Source organism: Lissotriton vulgaris, unplaced genomic scaffold (assembly GCF_964263255.1).
Source record: "Lissotriton vulgaris unplaced genomic scaffold, aLisVul1.2 SCAFFOLD_759, whole genome shotgun sequence".
In the NCBI taxonomy this organism is placed as follows: Eukaryota; Metazoa; Chordata; class Amphibia; order Caudata; family Salamandridae; genus Lissotriton; species Lissotriton vulgaris.
This window is the reverse complement of record NW_028243518.1, coordinates 512923-534761: the sequence shown is the minus strand read 5'-3', so window position 1 is coordinate 534761 and position 21839 is coordinate 512923. Positions and strand designations below refer to the sequence as shown.

General features: G+C 47.9%; 1 protein-coding gene across 4 annotated transcripts in view; it reads left to right on the top strand.

Annotated features, from left to right (window-relative positions):
• Positions 1–21839, top strand: part of OGT (O-linked N-acetylglucosamine (GlcNAc) transferase) — a 513172-nt gene that overhangs the window by 225774 nt on the left and 265559 nt on the right. The window lies entirely within an intron of this gene.

Here is a 21839-nt window from a genome sequence, read left to right as displayed (position 1 = left end):
GATTCTGTGCTTCAGCATTGATAGGATTCTATATTTTGTCAATTTTCAGTTTCATCCTGAGCATGAGATGGGCGGGACCTCCATTTTTCCACCCATTCGACTATCTGCGAAGAATCACTAATATATTCATCTATCTGTTCTGATGTCGAAATGCCTTTGCAAGTTACACAACCTGCACAATGTCCTTTATGATATTTCTCTTCATATGATTGTCATCATAATTCATCCGACACATGACGCAGCATCCTTAAACATGTAGGAATCTGATAACACCTTTGTTCGAGGCATGTGGGCTGCTGAATTCATATCTGTGCATAGATCGCCGCCTAGTGTTGGGTCCGGTTGATTGCACCTTGTTGTCCTGGAAGAGTCTTCGAAGTATCATGAGAAAGGTGGCTCCTCCCCTGGACTACAGTGTGCATGGGCCTCCTCTCCATCTTCAGATTGTTTTTTTCCTCCATTAGGTTTGGATGTTTTTCCTTCACTCTAAGTTCGGAATCGAAACAAAACTTTTTTTAAAGGCCAAAAGGCCTTCGGAATCGACTGTATTGTTTCCGCTTTCCGCTCTGTGCCTATTACCTCGGATAAACTTCCCCCTCTCCGGTCGTCGACGCGGCCCGTTGGGCCTTTCGACGCCACGTGGGCCTATCGTCGATGGAACGGAGTCCATTTAAATTCTGCCCACAATGCCATTCCAAGTACCCGCATACTGACAGACATCCAGTATGCAACAAGTCGTTGTCACCGGACCATAAAGAAGATTGCCTGGCTTGTGACGAATTCCGTTCCAAAAAGACTATCCGGAATCGACGAGACGCTAGGCAAGAGATGCAGAGACCAGCACCAGTCCCGGAAAACATTTTCGACGACTACCAAGAGCTTGTCGACGTACAAGAATCAGATCTAGAGATCGTGGCCGTCGGACGATTCGGAAGACGTACAGGTCGCGCAGCGGCGAACTGTGAGTACACTGCCCCTGAAACCCACTCTACCGAGAATAAAGGCTCCAGTCGAGGCATCGCCAACAGGCTTTAGCCAAGATCAAGACACTGATTCAATAGCCCCGCCTTCAAGCTCGGCTACGAATACCAAGAAAAAGCCTTTTGACACTCCAGGCCCAAGTCACGTTCTCAAAAAACCAAAGGTTGTCGATCCGAAGGCTGTCAGACTGAATGTCATCGTAATGAAAGTCGCAGACCCGAAGCTCGCCGAGACTCGACGTGCCGCGTAAGCCTTTACAACTGAAGGTCGTCGACACGAAAAGGGGCATCGACTCCGTCACCCCGAAAAAGCCGGTCGAACCAAAGTTTACGAACCGAAAGCAGTCCAACCAAAGAAGGTTGTGCCAAAGCCAATCGACCCGAGCACAACTGCTCCGAAGAACCCAGTCGAACTGAAGAAACCAATCGATTCGACAAAGGACAAACAACCAAAGAAGTTCGAAACTCCTAAAAAAAACGGTCCGACCTACAAGTCCGGTCGATCCGAAACCAAGCCTCGACCCGAAAAAGGCTGAAAAAACACCTAAGCCTACAAAACCTGTCGATCCAAAAACAAACGTCCAACCAAAAAAGACAAAACCCAAGGATTCGACTCCAAAACCAAGGACAATGGAAGAATAACTCTTTCACCCTGATCCTATAGCAGAGGAACAATCAAAAATGTACATAGACCCTAAGACTGACAAAGTAACAGTTTACCGAAAAAGAGGAGACCTGTGGACACTGAACCACCTTCACCAATTCCTCTAAAGAAAAAGAAAGACTCTGCCACTTCTCCACTTAGACCTTTCCAACCTGTCTCTCCTACTATGCCTACCACAGTCTGAGTATAATGTAGATTATGAAGAAGAGGATCCTGAGCAGGATTATAACTATCCACAGGACCAAGAGACACAGGATAACACATGGGACAATCAACAAGACCCATATGATACACATCCCATCCCTGACACCTCCTCCTATCCCGTTAAAACCATCACCCACAGATGATACAGTAGCATTTAACCTACTAGTGGACAGGGCCGCACTATACCACAATGTTGATGTGCATAGTGACCCAATAGAGGAGGATTTCCTTTTTGACACATTTGCCTCTTCTGAGATGTTAAAACACTCCCTATGTTAAAGGGTGTACTAAAACACGCCACTGATATCTTTAAGGATACAGCCAGAGCACGTGTTATCAATCCTAGGGTTGAGAAAAAATATAGGCCTGCCCCTACAGACCCCACATACATTAGAGGTCAACTACCACTTGATTCACTAGTTTTATCTAATGCATGTAAAAGGGCTAACTCCCAAACAACTGGAGAAGCACTACCTCCCGATAAAGAATCAAAAATCCTTGAAGCCTCAGGAAAAAGAGTGGCTGCACAGGTAGCCAATTCATGAAGAATAGCTAACACGCAGGCTCAACTAGCTCGCTATGATAGGGCACACTATGATAGACTAGAGAGCATACTGCAACATCTACCTGAGCCATTCAAAGAACAAGCTGATGCTCTTATTCAGGAGGGGAAGCTCATCACAAATGCTTCCATTAAATGTGCATTAGACGCAGCAGATACCGCAGCAAGATCCGTTAACACTAGTGTCTTGCTAAGACAATACTCATGGCTACGCATCTCAGGCTTTAAAAGCAAGCTGCAATCTACTATTCTAAACCAGCCGGTCAATCCAGACTTCCTCTTTGGACCAGCAGTAGATAATATTCTGGATAAAATAAAGACACTGACTGCAAAATCAATGGGTGCGTTGCAGTTCCAACAGCATTAAAGCTCCTTTCGGCGCTCATCATACATAGGAGCTGCACGAGGCAACACCGCACAAGGTGCCTCAGCATATAAAGCCAATACCCAGTCCAGCTTAAATAAAAGTCCCAATCGAGGTGGATACAGAGGAAATAGCAATAAGGGGAGAGGACGTGGAGGCAATAACAGAACCTCCACTGCCACAAAACAGTGACTTCAATACATTACCTCCAGCACACAACACCGGTCGGAGGAAGAATACAACCGTTCCTACCGGTCTGGAACAACATTACCAAAGACGGGTGGGTAAGACAAATTATCCAGTATGGCTACTGCCTAGAACTGACTTCTACTCCACCCAACATACCACCCAAACACCGTCCAATGTCCACGGAACACATCGCTCTGTTACAACAAGAGGTACAAAGTGTGCTGGAAAAGGGGGCCATAGAGCCAGTCCCTCTCCAGCACCAAGGAACAGGAGTATACTCACTATACTTCCTCATTCCCAAGAAGGACGGGTCCCTCAGACCAATACTGGACCTCAGACCCCTAAACCAGTATATACTTTCGGAGCACTTCCACATGATCACTCTAAAGCAAGTCCTACCGTTGCTAAGGCAAGGAGAATTCCTAGCAACCTTAGACCTCAAGGATGCATGCTTCCACATACCTTACATCCTTCTCACAGAAAGTATCTCAGGTTCAAAATCCAAAACCAGCACTATCAATTCAAAGTTCTCCCCTTTGGGGTGACCACAGCTCCAAGAGTGTTCACAAAATGTCTAGCGACAGTAGCTGCGCATCTAAGGAGACACACATTCATGTTTATCCATATCTGGACGACTGGCTGATACAAGCAAAATCGTACAAACAGTGCAAGAGCCATATGTCTCAAACACTTCAGCTGCTACACAGCTTAGGCTTTTCTATAAACTTCCCAAAATCCAACCTACAGCCATCCCACATACAGCAATATCTGGGAGCTACTATAAACACCTCGCTGGATAAGGCATATCCAAACGCAGCGAGAATAACCAGTATGCAAATGCTCATTCGCAAATTCCAACCACAACACTCCCTGTCAGCTCGAGTGTTCATGCAGCTTATAGGCACGATGGCCTCCTGCATTTTCATTGTCCCTCATGCCCGACTTCACATGCGTCCACTGCAGGAATGCCTAGCAAACCAATGGAACCAAGCTCAGGGACTATTAAAGGACCTAGTGTTGGTAACAGTCGTGCATAAAACTCTCTGCAGTGGTGGAACCCACAAAACCTTTCCAAAGGACGACTGTTCCAAGAGCAGGTTCCACAGATAGTGTTAACAGCGGACGCATCACTGTTAGGTTGGGGAGCCCACGTACTCCAATACACAGTGCAGAGCCTTTGGACAACCCAGAAGAAAAAATTGCATATCAACCATTTGGAGTTGCTAGCAATATTTCTAGCTCTAAAAGCATTCCAGAAACACCTGTACAACAAGACTGTGTTGATCCTGACGGACAACATGACAGCCATGTACTACATACAGAAACGGGGAGGAACGTACTCTCTACATCTGTCTCACTTAGCGCAAAGCATATGGAAGTGGGCAATTCCAAAAAACATCTTTCTCCTGGCAGAACACCTCCCAGGGAAGGACAATCAAATAGCGGATCTACTCAGCAGACACAGCCAGCAGCTACACAAATGGGAGATTCACCCTCCAGTCCTCCAACCATTCTTTAAAAAATGAGGGCACCCAGAAATAGACCGGTTTGCCACAAAAGAAAACTCAAAATGCCAGTACTTTGCCGCCAGGTTCCCACATCCGTTGTCACAGGGCTATGCGATATGGATGAACTGGTCAGGCAGATTTGCGTACACTTTCCCCCCAGCTCCACTAATTCCACTAGTGGCACGCAAACTCCGGCAACAGTCAGTCACAATTATCCTAGTTTCTCCAACATGGGCAAGGCAGCCATGGTACACAACGTTCCTAGAACTCTCAGTAGTGCCTCATCAAAGACTAAAACTCACACCCAAACTTCTGACTCAGAGCCACGGAGAAATCAAACACCCAGATCCCAATCAGTTGAACCTAGCGATCTGGCTACTGAAGTCTTAGAGTTCGGATACCTTAACTTGCCTCCAGACTGCATGGACATTATTAAGGGGGCAAGAAGGCCAACTATTAGGCATGTTATGCAGCTAAATGGAAAAGATTTGTTATTTACTGTAACAATAAGCAAATTAATCCATTAGATGCTTCTATACAAAACATCATATGCTACGTATTGCACCTTCAAAGGTGCAACCTAGCTTATTCTTCTATAAGACTACACTTAGCTGCTATAGCAGCATACCTCCAAAACAGACCACACATTTACCAGCAATAAAAGCGCTCATGGAGGGCCTCAAAAGAGTAATTCCTCCAAAAAACCCACCTTCACCAGTCTGGAATCTAAACATTGTACTCACCAGACTTTTGGGGCCTCCCTTTGAACCCCTACATTCCTGTGAACTACAATTTCTCACATGGAAGGTGGCTTTCCTTATTGCTATTACCTCACTTGGAAGAGGTAGCGAGCTACAAGCACTAACTATTCAAGAACCCTTAATGCAAATACACGCAAACAGGGTAGTACTTAAAACAAACCCTAAGTTTATGCCAAAAGTCATATCCAATTTCCACATCAACCAATCTATAGAACTGCCAGTGTTTATCCAAAATCCAGTCAGTAGCTGAAAGAGCCCTACACACCCTAGATGTCAAAAGAGCTCTGCTATATTATGTTCACAGGACAAAGGCATTCAGAAAAACAAAAGTTTGTTGCTTTCGCACCACAACACAGAGGAAATCCCATATCAAAGTCAGGAACAGCCAGATGGATAGTTAAGTGCATTCAAATATGCTATCAAAAAGGTAAACACACTTTAACAGTTCCCCCAAGAGCACACTCCACGCGCAAAATGGGGGCATCCATGGCTTTCCTTGGAAATATTCTCCTTGAGGATATCTGTAGAGCAGCACATGGTCTACCATACACACTTTCACAAAACATTATTGTGTAGACGTACATTCCAAACAGCAAGCTGCTGTAGGACAGGCTGTTCTTAAAACTTTTTCAAACTGCTGCAGCTGGCACAGGTGACCACCGCTAGAGGAGATACTGCTATACAGTCTATGCACAGATATGAATTCAGCAGCCCACGTGCCTCGAACGGAATATGCTGCTTACCAGTATGCATCTGTTCTTGGCATGTAGGGCTGCTGACATTCATATCGCCCACCTTCCTCCCCGGTGCCTGTTACAGCTGTAGCATTCTCTTTTGCATGGACATTTCTTACTGTACTATACTCCATCTCTGCCACAATGGCGAAGAACAATCTGAAGATGGAGAGGATGCCCACGCGCACTGTAGTCCAGGGGAGGAGCCACCTATCTTGTGATACTTCGAAGACTCTTCCTGGACAACAATGTGCAATCATCCGGACCCAACACTAGGCGGCGATCTATGCACAGATATGAATGTCAGCAGCCCTACATGCCAAGAACAGATGCATACTGGTAAGTAGCATATTCCTTTTAAATTAAATCTTAAAAATGCTGACTGGAGATTGCTTGAATAATTTACTCTGTGCCATTAAGATTACCACCTTGTTAGCAGCCCGAAAACCACACCTTCCCCACTTTTTATGGTAATTGCGAGGTGTAGATTTGACTGATAATTTTGCCATTTTTATGCTGGGACCTAGATACAACACTTAATCTTTGGGATGAAGAATGCCCTGCCACCTTTCAGAGGTTGGTCAACCAGGTGTTGGTTGGATTGGAGGAATTCAGTGGCGCCTACCTGGATCACATCGCAGTGTTCAGCGTCAGTTGGTTGGAACATCTGCGCCACCTCTGGGAAGTGGTGTTGGCGCTGCGTAGGGCAGACCTCACGATCAAGGCGAGTAAGTACCAGATCGGGCAGGGTTCTGTGGTGTACTTGGGACACCAAATTGTATGCCGCCATCAAGTGATCCCCCTACAACCCAAGATTGAAACCGTCCTGGCTTGGGAACCCCCCAAAACCCAGACAGTGGTGAGGGCCTTTTTAGGACTCACAGGGTACTACAGGAGGTTTGTCAAGGGGTATGGCATCATTGTTGCACCCTTGACAGAGCTGACTTCCAGGAAGCAGCTCAAGAAAGTGATTCGGACTGACACCTGTCAAAGCTTTTGAGGCCCTGAAAGCTGCCATGTGCACGGCGCCCGTGCTCCTGGCACCCAACTTCTTCAAAGAGTTAATCGTTCAAGCAGACACTTCAGAGCATGGTGTGGAGGCTGTTTTGTCACAGATGACGAGGGCCTAGATCAACCTGTAGCCTTCATCAGTAGAAGGTTACTTCCACTGGAACAGAGGTGGAGTGCTATTGAGCGTGAGGCATTTGCTGTGGTCTGGGCACTGAAGAAGCTGAGACCATACCTGTTTAGGACTCATTTCCGGGTTCAGACAGACCTCAGATGGTTGATGCAGATGAGGGATGAGAATCCAAAGCTGTTGAGGTGGTCCATTTCCCTACAGGGTATGGACTTAACGGTGGAACACCTCCCTAGTACAGAACACGCCAACACTGATGGTCTGTCCAGATTTTTCCGCCTTAGTGATAACTCCCAGGAGGTAGTGTAGTTCTCCCCACATTTCAGCTGGAGGGGACACGTGTTAGACCTGGCACCATTGGCGTGGGTCTCCCTTCCATTTTTGCTGTTGCCTCGTGTGTTTTTGCTGGTGTTAGATGCTTTGGGCACTGTGCCACTGCTGTCCAGTGCCACAGTGCAAGTGCTCCCTTTTGTAAATGAAAGTTCCAGGCATGTGGGCTGCTGAATTCATATCTGTGCATAGATTGCCACCTAGTGTTGGGTCCTGATGATTGCACATTGTTGTCCTGGAAGAGTCTTCGAAGTATCACGAGATAGGTGGCTCCTCCCTCGGACTACAGTGCGCATGGGCATCCTCTCCATCCCCCCCAGATTGTTTTTTTCCGCCATTGGGTTTGGATGCATTTTTCTATACTACAATCAAAATGAACTTCTCTAATAGGCCAAAAGGCCTTCGGATTCGTCGGTATTGTTTTCGATCGGTGCTGAAAAGCATTCTTCACAATTTACGTGCACTCCGGTAGTCAAATCAGGTCCTTGGGCCTTCTCGATGCCACGTGGTCCAACGGTCGATGGAACGAAGTCCATTCAAATATTGCCCGCAGTGCAACTCTAAGTTCCCGCATACAGATAAGCATTTGTTGCATACAGGATGCTTATCACCAGATCATAATGTAGAAGATTGCCTAACTTGTGCCCAGTTCCGGTCAAAAAAGATGATCCGGAACCGGCGGGCGGCAAGGCAAGAGATGCAGAGGTCGGCACCGGAGCCAGAGAATATCTTCGACGAGGAAGAACTAGTAGACGTCGAAGACTCTGATCAAGAAGAGGATCAGGACTCAGAGTACTACTCTGAATATTATATCGACTAGGAAGAACACATCGTCGAGGTCGATGAATACGACCAAGACATCGTAGCTGTCGAGGACGACTCCGATGACAACGAGGGGCGAACCGTGAGTAAAACGCCCCACACAGACACTACACTTATATCAGAGACTCAGGTCGAGACATCGCCAACAGGCCATAGCCAAGATCTAAACACTGATTCTATAGGCCCGCAATTCAGCCCGGCTAAGAATATATAAAAAGAGCCTTCTGAAACACGTAATCCAAGACCGGTTCAATCAAAACCGAAAGTCATCGACACAACAGTCTTCGGACCGAACGTCGTCGAACCGAAGGAGATAAACAAAAAGGGCGCCGAGCCAAAGGCCAGCGTTCCATATAAACCTTCTAAACCAAGGGCCGTCTACTCGAACAAATCCAGTTCGACAGCCAAAAAAGGGCAAAAGCTGGTCTACGAAAGCAAAGAGGCTACGCCCAAGCCGGTCGTCGACCCGAAACCGAAAGTAGACCAACCAAGAACTGTCGAGCTGAAGCACATCGACCCGAAGAAGGGCGCTGAGCCGAAGACACAGGCTCCAAGAACACCTGTACAACCGAACAAGCCAAAACTCCCGATAAAGGTTGTCGAGCTAATAAAACCAATCGGCCCAAAAAAGGTGGTGCAACCGGTAAAAGACGTCGCACCGACAAAACCTGTCAGACACTGCCCATAAAACCGCAAAAGCAGATCACGGCACCAAAAACGGTCGAACCGAAACAAAGCTTCGAACCGAGAAAGGTCAAACCTAAATTATTGGCACCTAGGCAAAAGACTGTGGTAGAGGAGATCATCCATCCAGACCCCTCTACAGAAGATCCGTCTAAACTATATATTGACCCAAATACTGGGAAAGTTGACTGTTTACAAAAGGAAGAAAAGACCAGCCCCTGCTGAAGACTTTTCTACTATTCCACTCAAAAAGAAAAGAGACTGTGCAACCTCTCCTATTCTTTTCGAGTCTTTCTCTCCAGCTATGCCTACTACACATGCACCATACTCACCTGCATGCTCTGACTACGAGCCAGATGTAGATCAGGACACAGATGGTAATTTTGGATATCCACAAAACCCAAATGTAGACCCCAATTCACAAACATTGGGGGGTGACTCAGACCCAGACCCTGACCCTGATAAGGCTCAACCCATTATAGACGCACCTGCATACCCAGCTAAGCCATCACCTAGCGAAGACACTGTGGCATTCAACTCATTAATAGATAGAGCAGCGCTCTACCATAATGTAAAAATGCATGCAGATCCTATAGAGGAAGACTTTGTTTGATACGCTTGCAACATCAGAAAAGACTGTCAAAACACTTCCCATGTTGAAAGGGGTCCTAAAGCACGCAAATGACATATTCAAAGACACTGCTAGGGCAAGAGCCGTCAACCCTAGAATTAAAAAAAAAAGTATAAGGCTGCACCATTAGACCCTACTTACATTAGGGGACAACGGCCTCTGGACTCACTGGTGGTCTCCAACGCACGAAAGCGTGCAAATTCTCAAAGTACTGGAGAGGCTCCTCCTCCCGACAAGGAGTCAAAGGTTTTAGAAGCACCAGGCAATAGAGCAGCTGCTCAAGCAGCAAACTCATAAAGAATTGCCAATACTCAAGACTTGTTGGCTAAATATGATAGGGCGCACTATGACGGTTTAGAACCACTTCTCAAAGAGCAGGCCAATGAACTTGTACAGGAGGGAAAGTTCATTACGAATGCCTCTATTAAGTGTGCTCTAGACGCGGCAGACACAGCTGCCAGATCTATCAACACAAGCGTACTGCTTAGGAGACCCTCATGGCTTCGCATATCTGGATTTAATACTGAGGTCCAGAACACCATTCTTAACCAGCCAATCAATCCAGATTTTTTGTTCGGTCCAGCAGTTGACTCAATTCTGGACAAAATGAAAAAGGACACAGACCGCAAAGTCAATGAGGGCTCTTCAGTCCCAACAACACAGAGGCTCCTTTCGTCGCTCAAACTACAGAGGAGGAGCCCGAGGTAACACTTCACAGCAATCCTCCACATACAAGAGTAATACGCGAACCACATACAATAAAAACCCATATCGTGGTGGATACCGAGGAAATAATAACAAATGCAGAGGGCGTGGAGGCAATACCAATAGATCCTCCACTAATCCCAAACAGTGACTTCTTGGCACTACCCCCAGACCATACAACACCAGTCGGGGGAAGACTACAACAGTTCCTACCAGTCTGGCTAAACATCACTACAGACAAGTGGGTCAGGCAAATTATCCAACATGGCTATTGCCTAGAACTCACATCCACACCACCCAACATACCACCTGTACACCGTCCAATGTCAAAGGACCATATAACATTATTGCAGCAAGAGGTCATCAGTATGCTGCAAAAGGGGGCCATAGAACCAGTCCCATTAAAACATCACGGAACAGGAGTATACTCTCTATACTTCCTCATTCCAAAGAAGGACGGGCCTCTCAGACCAATATTGGACCTCAGGCCCCTCAACCAGTACATTTTGTCAGAGCATTTTCACATGCTCACTCTGCAACAAGTCTTACCACTGCTGCGGCAGGGAGACTTCCTAGCAACTCTAGACCTCAAAGATGCATACTTTCATATACCAATACACCCTGCTCACAGACAGTATCTCGGTTTTACAATTCAAGGACAACACTACCAGTTCAAAGTCCTGCCATTCGGTGTAGCAACAGCTCCACGGGTGTTCACAAAATGCCTAGCAACAGTGGCGGCGTATCTCAGGAGACAACACATTCATGTGTACCCATACCTGGACGATTGGCTAATACAAGCGCCATCGGCCCAGCAATGTGCCAGCCACATTTTAAAGACCATTCATCTCCTGCACAGTCTAGGTTTCTCGCTGAACTACCCAAAGTCACACCTACAACCCTCCAACATACAACAGTACCTGGGAGCTACAATAGATGCACTGGCAGCAAAGGCATATCCAAACACAGCACGTATCAACGGAATGCAAACGTTAATCCAAAGGTTCAAACCACAACACTCATTGCCAGCTCGAGTGTTCATGCAACTAATAGGCATGATGGCCTCCTGCATATTCATAGTCCCTCATGCCAGACTACACATACGTCCGCTATAGGAGTGCCTAGCAAGGCAGTGGAACCAGGCTCAGGGACAATTAAAAGACATAGTGTTGGTGACCAGTTGGGCATACAACTCTCTGCATTGGTGGAATCCACAAAACCTTTGCAAAGGACGACTGTTCCAGGAGCATGTCCCACAAATAGTGATGACGGCGGACGCATCCCTGATAGGCTGGGGAGCCCATGTCCTGCATTACACAGTCCAGGGTCTATGGACTACACAACAGAAGAAGATGCACATCAACCTACTAGAGTTGACGGCGGTCTTTCTAGCACTAAAAGCGTTCAAGAAACACTTATGCAACAAGACTGTGTTGATCCGGACGGACAACATGACAGCTATGTATTATATTCAAAAACAGGGAGGTTCTCATTCCCCACAACTATCGCATCTAGCTCAGAGTGTGTGGAAATGGGCCATTCAAAGGAACATGTTTCTCATGGCAGAACACCTCCCAGGCAAGGACAATCAGATAGCCGACCTGCTCAGCAGTCAGTCAACAGATGCACGAATGGGAGATTCACCCCAATGTGCTCCAACCATTCTTCCAGCAGTGGGGACAACCGGAGATAAATCTGTTTGCCACAAGCGAAAATGCAAAATGCCAGTACTTTGCTGCCAGGTTCCCACATCCGCAGTCGCAGGGCAATGCGATATGGATGAACTGGTCAGGCAAATTTGCGTACGCTTTTCCCCCAGCTCCATTAATACCACTAGTTGCACGCAAAATGCGTCAACATTCACTGACGCTAATCCTAGTTGCTCCCACATGGGTAAGGCTACCATGGTACACAACGTTCCTAGAACTGTCAGTGGTGCTTTATCAAAGACTGAGACTCACTCCCACTCTTCTAACTCGGAGCCATGGGGAAATCCAACACACAGATCCGCAACAGCTGAACCTGGCGATCGGGCTCCTGAGATCCTAGAATTTGGATACCTCAACTTGCCTCCAGACTGCATGAATATTATCAAAGAGGCAAGAAGACCCACTACCAGGTCATGTTATGCAGCAAAGTGGAAACGTTTCATCATTTACTGCAGTAACAACAATATTAACCCATTAGATGCTTCTACACAGAACATCATTTGCTATCTCTTGCACCTACAACGTTGCAATTTAGCCTACTCATCCATCAGGATACATTTAGCTACATTAGCAGCATATCTCAAACAGGCAACACCTTTCACTATTTAGAGTGCCAGCAATTAAAGCATTTATGGAGGGACTTAAACGAGTAATTCCCCCAAGGCACCCACCTTCACCAGTCTGGAATCTAAACATTGTTTTAACCAGACTTATGGGACCACCTTTTGAACCACTACACTAATGCGAAATACAATTTCTTACTTGGAAAGTGGCTTTCCTTATTGCCATTACTTCACTTAGAAGAGTTAGTGAGCTGCAAGCCCTAACTATTCAGGAGCCATTCATTCAAATACATGCGAATAGAGTAGTTCTCAGAACAAACCCTAAATTCATGCCAAAAGTGGTATCCCATTTCCACATAAATCGAACAATCGACCTGCCAGTGTTCTTTCAAAACCCACAGACAGTTGCTGAAAGGGCCTTGCATACTCTAGATGTCAAGAGCTCTGCCATACTATATAGATAGAACTAAGGCATTTGGAAAGACAAAACAGTTGTTTGTTGCTTTCTCACCACAACACAAAGGCAACCCTATTTCTAAATCGGGCATAGCCAGATGGATCGTTAAGTGTATTCAGATATGTTACTTAAAGGCAACAGTTCCCCCTAGGGCGCATTCTACAGGCAAACTAGGGGCATCCATAGCTTTCCTAGGAAATATTCCTTTACACGAAATTTGTAGAGCAGCCACATGGTCAACCATACATACATTTAGCAAACACTATTGTGTAGATGTACATTCCAGACAGCAAGCTGCTGTAGGACAGGCTGTTCTCAAAACTCTTTTTCAGACTGCTGCAGCTGGCACGGGCAACCACCGCTAAGGGAGATACTGCTATACATTCTATGCACAGATATGAATTTAGCAGCCCACATGCTTCGAACGGAATATGCTACTTACCAGTATGCATCTGTTCTTGCCCACCGCCTCCCCGGTGCCTGTCGCAGCTGTAGCATTCACTCTTTGCATGGCCATCTCTTACTATACTATACATCTCTGCCACAATGGCGAAAAACAATCTGGGGATGGAGAGGATGCCCATGCGCACTGTAGTCCGAGGGAGGAGCCACCTATCTCGTGATACTTCGAAGACTCTTCCAGGACAACAATGTGCAATCACCAGACCCAACACTAGGCGGCGAGCAATTGATAAATATGAATATCAGCAGCCCTACATGCCAAGAACAAATGCATACTGGTAAGTAGCATATTCCTTATTATTTAGTGATTCCATGATTGACTATTTGGTTTACATGTTAGACACTAGTACAGTGCACTGAATGTGCCCAGGGCATGTAAATCCAAATGCTGCTAGTGGGCTTGCAGCACTGGTTGTGCCACCCACAGAAGCAGCTTTGTAAAATGTGTCTAAGGTCTGCCATTGCAGAGCCTGCGTGCAGTCTGGTACTGTTATGCTGACTGGGCAATTGCACCCACTTGCCAGTCCCTGATCCTTCTGTTTTCTTCATATCAGACACCCCTTTGGTAGGCCCAAGGGCAGGGTGCATTGTAAGTATAAGGTTGGACAAGCCCCGATGTGTGTGGCATGACCTAATAGTGAATTACAGCCATTTTCGTTTTTCACTATTGCATTGCTACCTGGTCTCCATAGGCCAGAATTGACTGTTAGAATTATTACATTTTATAATCCTAACCGACTCGGAGAACATGGTAGAAATTCAAGTTTAGTATGCCTGGACTCAGAATAATAAAATATATATTTTAATAAAGTTTATTTTAATATTCTGTTTGCAAATATCACTTTTAGAAAGTAGGTATTTGTTTGCCTGACCTTTCAAACCTGCCTCTGCTTGGTTGTGTATTCCTTTGTCTGGTTTTGTGAGTGACAGGGCTGCGGGATCCCAGGGGACAGGGTGAGTCAGCCCAGTGATGAATAGAAAGTTCTGTAGTAGGGGATCTCTGTGTATAGTCATAATCTAGTGAATAGTCCCGCCCAGTCACATTCTCCAGGGACATGTGCTTCAGGGAGACAGATAATGCAGACGTCGTGTGGATCAGTCTTGGACTTCTTCCTTCCACATGCTGGGCACTTGTCGAAAAGAGCAGGCATTTTAGAGCCATAAAAAGCCTGAGCAAACACACTGGAGTGAAGGGAACCACCAAGATATATAAACTTTAACACTTATCAAAAAAGTGAACAAAAATCCAATAAACCCTTGAAAAAGGGAGAGCTCAATGCCAGGGTCCCGTTAGCAGGAGCCGGAAAAAAGAACTGTAAGTAAAAGGGACCTGCTGTGCATTCTGGGAGAAGTTCTGTAAAGTTCTCTAAAAGGCACAGTATCCTATTTACGCCACATAATGGCAGCCTATGGGGCTTGTCTGTCCATGCCTTCCTCTCTATCATTCCAGAGTCTTTTACTGGTAGAGGCAAGTTTCTCTAAAGAAGAAACTGGGCAGGCTGTGTTGTGTGTGGTTTTTGTTTGGTGGAATTTCTAGTTGAAGTACTGGACAGTGTAGCCTGTGGATATAGGCTGCATTATTTGTCTTTAAATTCTCTCTTAAGTGTCTTTGCAGTTCTGCATGTTTTGACAACTTAAGAAATTATTTTTGATTGCCGGGGTCCACGCACATGGGCAGGACTATTCACTAGATTATGACTATAACAGAGCTACCCCTACTACAGAACTGGAGTTACAGGACAGAAAATACTCCATCTGCATCTAGATGGGAGGAGAGGGGTGCACCTGAACTCTGAATAGGGCTGTGCCTGCCTTCCATAAAGCTGGCTCCTCCTCCTGGGGTGCGGCTGATGTCTCTGCCCTGCACACTGAAGGAAGAGAAGGAAGACTGTCAAAGTGCTCCAGGGCTGTACTCTCCTTACACAATGCTGGCTCCACCTCCTGTGGGGCGTCTGATGTTCCTGCCCGGCACTGTGAAAGGAAAGGAGAAGTCTCGTAAATAGAGTGCTTCAGAACTGGTTTGGACTAGGCACAGGCCCCTCTCCCCTCAGAGAACAAAGGATTTTAGGGTATAAATATTGGGACCCTGATCCCAAGAAATTAGATCACTTTTGGACTACAAGAAGAAACCTTTGCTGAGGAGAGGAACCTGAAGAAACTGAGGAGAGACTATTCCCAAGCTGAAGTGCTGCTTGGGGGATTGGCCTGCAGTGGTTGCCTGATTGCCAAAGGAAGGAGAGAGAACTTTGTGTACTTTATTTTCAACTTGTGAAAGATCTCCAAGGGCTTGGAAGAGAGCTTTCCCCCTGACTGAAGTCTCTGAACCAGTAGTCTTCACCAGCCTTTGTGGATTGCTGCTGGAAACGCTGTTTCAGTGGCTACAGAGGCAGGGAGCTATGACACTCCCACGACCGCTCTGGTGTCCTGTAGGCACCGCATCGACCAACGCCCGCCTCGAACAACGCATGGTCTGAGCTCACCGACTCCGTCCAGATGCCGTCACCGAGCCGTTGCATGCACCGTGACTGGTGGACACCGTGACATGCAACTCCTCCCTACACCGACTCGTACTGGTCTGACCGTGGCGGTCACTGCTGCTGACTTCGAATCCTGTGAACGCACCGGAGTTGGGCACCGCCTCGCACTCTTCCCGACGCACCTCCCGACTTGACCGCTGTCCGGACTGATCGCCATCTCACGAACTCCGGCTTTGTCGCCGCACCGCAGCGAAGCAACCATCTCGCCCTGCAACGCACGCCTTGGATCCACCGACTCCGTCAACGGGCCACTGCCTGTACTGCATTGAGGGACAATGCATCCTGCAACCTTTTCTTTTCTGCACTGCGACGAACACCGGAACCGGCTTGCACGTCTGTGCCAGTCACATCAAGTAAAAGGTACTGTGACTGAGTCTGTCGACATTTAAGTGGGCCCGGACCGTCGCGGTCCACTGGATTTGTTAGACTCTGTGTTCTTTCAGCAACGCTGTAGCCGGACAGGGCTACCGCCTCGTACAGAACCTGGATTTTAGCCTTTTTATTATTATTTATTATTATTTTAATTATTTATATAGCGCAGCTGATACCTTGCAGGCTTCCTGGCGCTGGAGAATACTCTACTGAGAAAGAGACCGAGGTATGTAGAGGCGGGGAGGTCTAAGGGAAAAGCCAGGTCTTGATGCGCTTCCTAAATGGAAGAAGTTGGGGGATCTGGCGTATGTCAATGGGCAAGCTGTTCCATAATTTGGCGGCTGCGACCCTAAAGGATCTACCCCCAGTTCTGGCTTTATTGTATCTGGGCACCCTTACCAGATACGCCGAGGATGATCGCAGGTCTCTGGCGGGAGTATACCACTGAAACAAGGCTTGCAAGGGCCTGGGCCCGAGTCCATGCAGAGCCCTGAATACAATGCAAAGGGACTTGAAGGCCACCCGCTGCTTTAGGGGTAGCCAATGCAGTTCGGCCAATGCCGCTGTGGCCGAAGACCTTCTCGACCAGCCAAGAGCCAACTTGGCCGCGGCTGATTGAATTCGCTGCAACCGGTCCAGTAACGTGACAGGAGACTCTAGGAGCAGGGCGTTGCAGTAGTCAAGGCGACTCAGAATCGTACACCTGACTACCAACGCCCGGGCTTGTGCAGGGAGAAGTGGCATAATTTTTCGCAGGGAGCGTAGCAAAGCCGTGCATATCCCCACTGTTTTTGCAACCTGGGTTTCCATACTCAGCTTGTTATTGAGCATGACCCCCAGGTTGCGGACCGAGGAGACGGGTTTAGGTTTCTCTCTTGTCTCAGGCGGCCAAAAGTCACTCGGGAACTGGCAGGATAGAGTGGTGCCAGCACAGAACAGAACCTCTGTTTTGGAGGCGTTAAATTGAAGAGTTCCTATGGAGCCATCCAGCCGTTTCTCTAAGACACTCATGGAAGGAGGTCAGAGAGATGGAATCTTCTCCTTCGCAGGAGAGAATGAGCTGGGTGTCGTCTGCGTAGTTGATTGTTTTTAACCCGAATGACTTAATTAATGTGATCAGTGGTGTAAGGTACACATTAAAAAGGATGGGACTAATGGAAGATCCCTGGGGGACTCCCTGTGGCACAGGTGAGAAGGCGGATTGGAATGGGGGGAGGGAGACAGCCTGTCTCCTGTCCTGCAGGTAAGAGTGAAACCAAAGCAAAGCTGAGCCTTCCACACCAGCTTCCCTGAGTCTCAGTAGCAACGTCCTATGGTTGACCGTGTCGAATGCGGCAGACAGGTCCAGCAGTATTAATGCTACTGGCTGGCCCCTGTCTGCACGCATGCGAAGATCCTCCATGGCTGTTAGAACCGCAGTTTCGGTGCCGTGGGCAGGGCGGAAACCGAACTGGAGATCGTCTAAAAGGTTGTTCTGCTCAAGATGAATGGAGAGGCAAGAACTGACCCATCGTTCCACTACCTTCACAGGGAAAGGCAGTAGGGAGATGGGTCGATAGTTAGAAAGACAATCTGGGCTCAGGGAGGGTTTCTTCAAGAGCGGAGTTACAAGCGCCTGTTTCCACGGGGTAGGGACGTAGCCACATTGCAGAGACTGGTTGCATATTTGGCGCAGGATGCCAAAAAGTTCTGTTCCCGAGCTTTTCCAAATTTTTGGAGGCAGAGGGTCGAGCGGGGAACCCGAGGTGATTCCGAGCGCCAGGTTTTCAAACTCGGGTTCAGAGATCTTAGGAAATTCTCGCAGTCTAGCCGATAAGCTGGAGGATCGAGGCGGCAAATCGTGAGGGCAGGTACTGGCTCCCTGGGTGTTGGCATCTCCCAGTAAGGGGGGGGTCTTCAAGTTTTGAATAATGATATTGATTTTATTAATGAAAAAAGTTGCCAGATTATCGCAGAGGGCTTGGGTGGGAGGCTGCGTTGACGTAGCGCATTCTGGGTGAGTTAGATTTCTACGTATCTGGAAAATACTTTTTGAGCTGTTGGTGGCGTTGGAAATAGTAGAACAGTAGTAGTTAGCCTTTTCTTGGACAATGGCAGTTTTATACGCCCGAAGGTTATTTTTCCAGAGAATTTTGTTGGAGTCAAGATAGCCTTGTCTCCACTTTCTCTCAGATTGTTTGCAGGCCAGCTTCAGGGCTCTCAATGAGTCGTTAAACCAGGGGGCGGCTGCTCTACTCCTTGGTTTGCATTTTTTCCGAGGGACGAGACGCTCTGAGGTATTGGTGATCTTGGTGCAGAGGGACAAGTAGTTGTCCTCCACCGACCGGGCGGTGGAGAAGCTATCTTCCATGTGAGAAGGTGGCCTGATATGCAGTGGTCACTATTCTAGTGCCCACTATGTATCAGTCCAGCAACCCTTATTGATGATTGGTTGTAAGTCAACCTTATAGACCAGCTATCCTAGTAGCATGGATACGAGCAGTCTAAGGCTAAAGACTCGAGAGGGCGTGTTAAGCCAGCTGTTTACCACACATATACCCCTTGAATACCCAGTGAAAGGACACCACACAAGTGTTATGAAAATAAACAGTTATTTATTAAAGATCACAACAGCCCTGTACTCTTTATGAGGACAGGGTACTAAGCACAAACCAAAACTCTTACAAAAATACTTAAGTTAGCACAGTATATACAAATGCCCGAGGGGCACGGAAAACCATATACTCTAAAAGTGGAATGTGAAATTCCTAGCAGGTAAGTACAGTACTAATAGCTTTTGGAATCGCTAGGACTTGACTAGGGAATCGTTAGATTACGACTAGGAGGCCTAGGGGACTCGGGTGCAGTGTGTGCACTCTCACGCGAGATGCGGACAAAAGTCTATGGTAGCTAGGAAATAGAAAGTTAGTGTTCTCGGGCGAACCCGACCTGGTAGGGAGAAAACGAAGATAGATTCTGACCCTTGGATAGTGAGGCTATGCTGGGGCACCGAAATGCCGAAGTTACCTAGCCCAGGGGCTGCAGCTGCATAGGTCTGAAAAGACGTCGGGAATCCTCGTAGACGGACCAGGAGCCGGAAGAAAAGATGCTGGCCGGTGACCAGTGAAGAAAGTTCAGTTGGATCCAAGCCTGGATCTCGAAGATAGATGACACCTGAAAGCGGAGGGGACCAAGTTCGAGACTACTAGCCAGTAGTCAGTGGGCACCAGGAGGGCACCGGATGGTAGCCACCTCGACAAGGTGAGTGGGTGACGCTTGACTCGAAGATCTCACGGACCAGGAGGCGTTGTCGGCGACCAGGATGGAGGATCGAGCTGTCCCACGAAGATAGAAGCTGTCGGCGTCGCTGGACCCAGGATTGGGCAACAAAGCCTTGGCAAATTCAAGCCCACGCGGTGGACCTAAAATGGCGTCTGGAGTGGACCAGGAGGGTCCGGGGTGCCTCTCTTGGAAAAGGAAGCAAGGGCCAGCCTGGAGCAACCAGACCAGCAGAAGAGTTGTCGTCGGGCGTCGTTCAGAAGGCCACAAGCCAGCCGGCTAGTAGCCAAACAACGCGGTGCACAGCAAACAGCAGAAGGGCCCCACGCCGATCGTGGAGATGCAGGGAGGCTGACCTTGGGTGCTGGAGCTGCGCAGGGTCGGGGCTTCTCGGACCCCAAAGCACTCACCAGTGGAGGACACGGTGGGCTTGCAGTAAAGATGTCGTGCAGTCTTGGCGATCGTCGGTCCCTCGAGGTCTCGTCGCACTCACGGTTCTCAGCTTTGCTGTAGAGGTGAGTAGAGGTCAGAGGTGCCAGGGAAGCCGGGTCTCGTCGAGCTGGGTCGTCGGATTCGTGATGAAGGACTTGCAGCAGACCGCAGTGTTCTTTAGGATGGTGCCTGCGGATGCAGGGTGACTACTCCTTAGCCACAAGGGAGAATCTTGAAGAAGAAATCGTGAAGTCCTTTCGAAGAAAGTGGTATCTTGATTCCAAAGATGATCTAATTTGAACAGGGGGCCCGCTCCTATCTTTATACTAAAAAAGGGGGCTGACCCAGTGACTAGGTCCTGCCTATGGGTGGGACCAGGAGGGGGTGGTTACACCCCTCTCCCCTGCCGGACTTCCCCAGGCCAGGGGCTGGTGTGCCCCTGGAACTGGTTCTGACTGGCCTATGCGTAGTGAGCACCGGGGTGCCACTCAGCAGTCACCTTCCTGAAAAGCCCTGCCTACCCAGGATACACAAAACCATGTCTGGGACGGTGCTAGCACCGCCCCTGACAGGAAACCCTTTGTCCAGGCTCCCTTCACTGGGAGGACTCCCAGCTGCAGGGGGTCAGACTCGTGTCTGTGGTGGCAGCATCCATTTTGTGGAGCTGAGGCTTTGCTTAACTTTAACCGGGGTTCACAGTTACATACATGTCGTGTCCCTCTAGAAGGGTGGAATGCTAACCCCGTCGCCAGAATTGGCGAGGGGTTAGTATTCCAATTCGTATGACACCTTACTCGACATGTTTTGATAAAGCAATACCAAAGTTAGCATTTAACCGCGAGGATTATAATGCACTTAAGAGTATATGGTATGCGATATCATGGAACAGCTATTAGGACTTGATTCCGCAAGCTGCAGACAGGCTCAGCTCATGCCAGAGCACCATCTCACACGATTCCAAGCACTCTGCCTTCAGGATTGTCAAGGCCTGCCATAGGAGTGACTGATAGGAATCTGTGTGTCCATTTTAGGGTTAGGTATAGGTATACTACACCTACAGCAAAGGGTGATTACACGACTTTGCCCCAGCTGTCATGCAGCCAGTTGTGTCAAATTTAGGAGGCCAGCCAGGGGTGGCATAATACATGCTGCAGCCCCTGGCAGCCCTGGGTACACCCATGCCCTGAGTTACAGGGTCTGATAGGGTGGCCCAGTACCAATTGGAAATGTACCTAGGGTACATGGAATCCATTTTAAAGAGAGAGCAGTAGGCCTGGGGTCCTGATTGGCAGGGTCCCAGGTCGACTATGTCCAAAACCAGCTAAAACACAGGGCAAAAAAAGTTGGGGGCAACCATAGTCAGGATGTACCTTCCTACATTCCACCTCAAAAACGGGGCCGGCCAGCCTCCGTTTATCCAAGGCTTTCCAATCTCTATACAGGGGGGCAGGTGCGGCACTGAGTGACGGTTTGTTGGCTCTGCCGCTGGCTATGTAAAATTTGATAAGCGCATGATCAGTCCAGCACATAGGCAGGATGTCGCTCAGGGAAACTAACTGGGTGGAGGAAAAAATTAAATCGAGCTGATTTCCAGCCGAGTGTGTGGGTTTACTGACCATTTGAGAAAGTCCCATGCCTTCGCAGGAGAGTAAGAGATTGTTTAGAGCAGAGTCCAAGCTGCCATTGGGCCAAAGATTAAAATCGCCCAGAACAATCAACTTGTTGTGGGAAGTGGCCAGATTAGTGATAGTCGTAAGAAGCGACTGCTGCTGT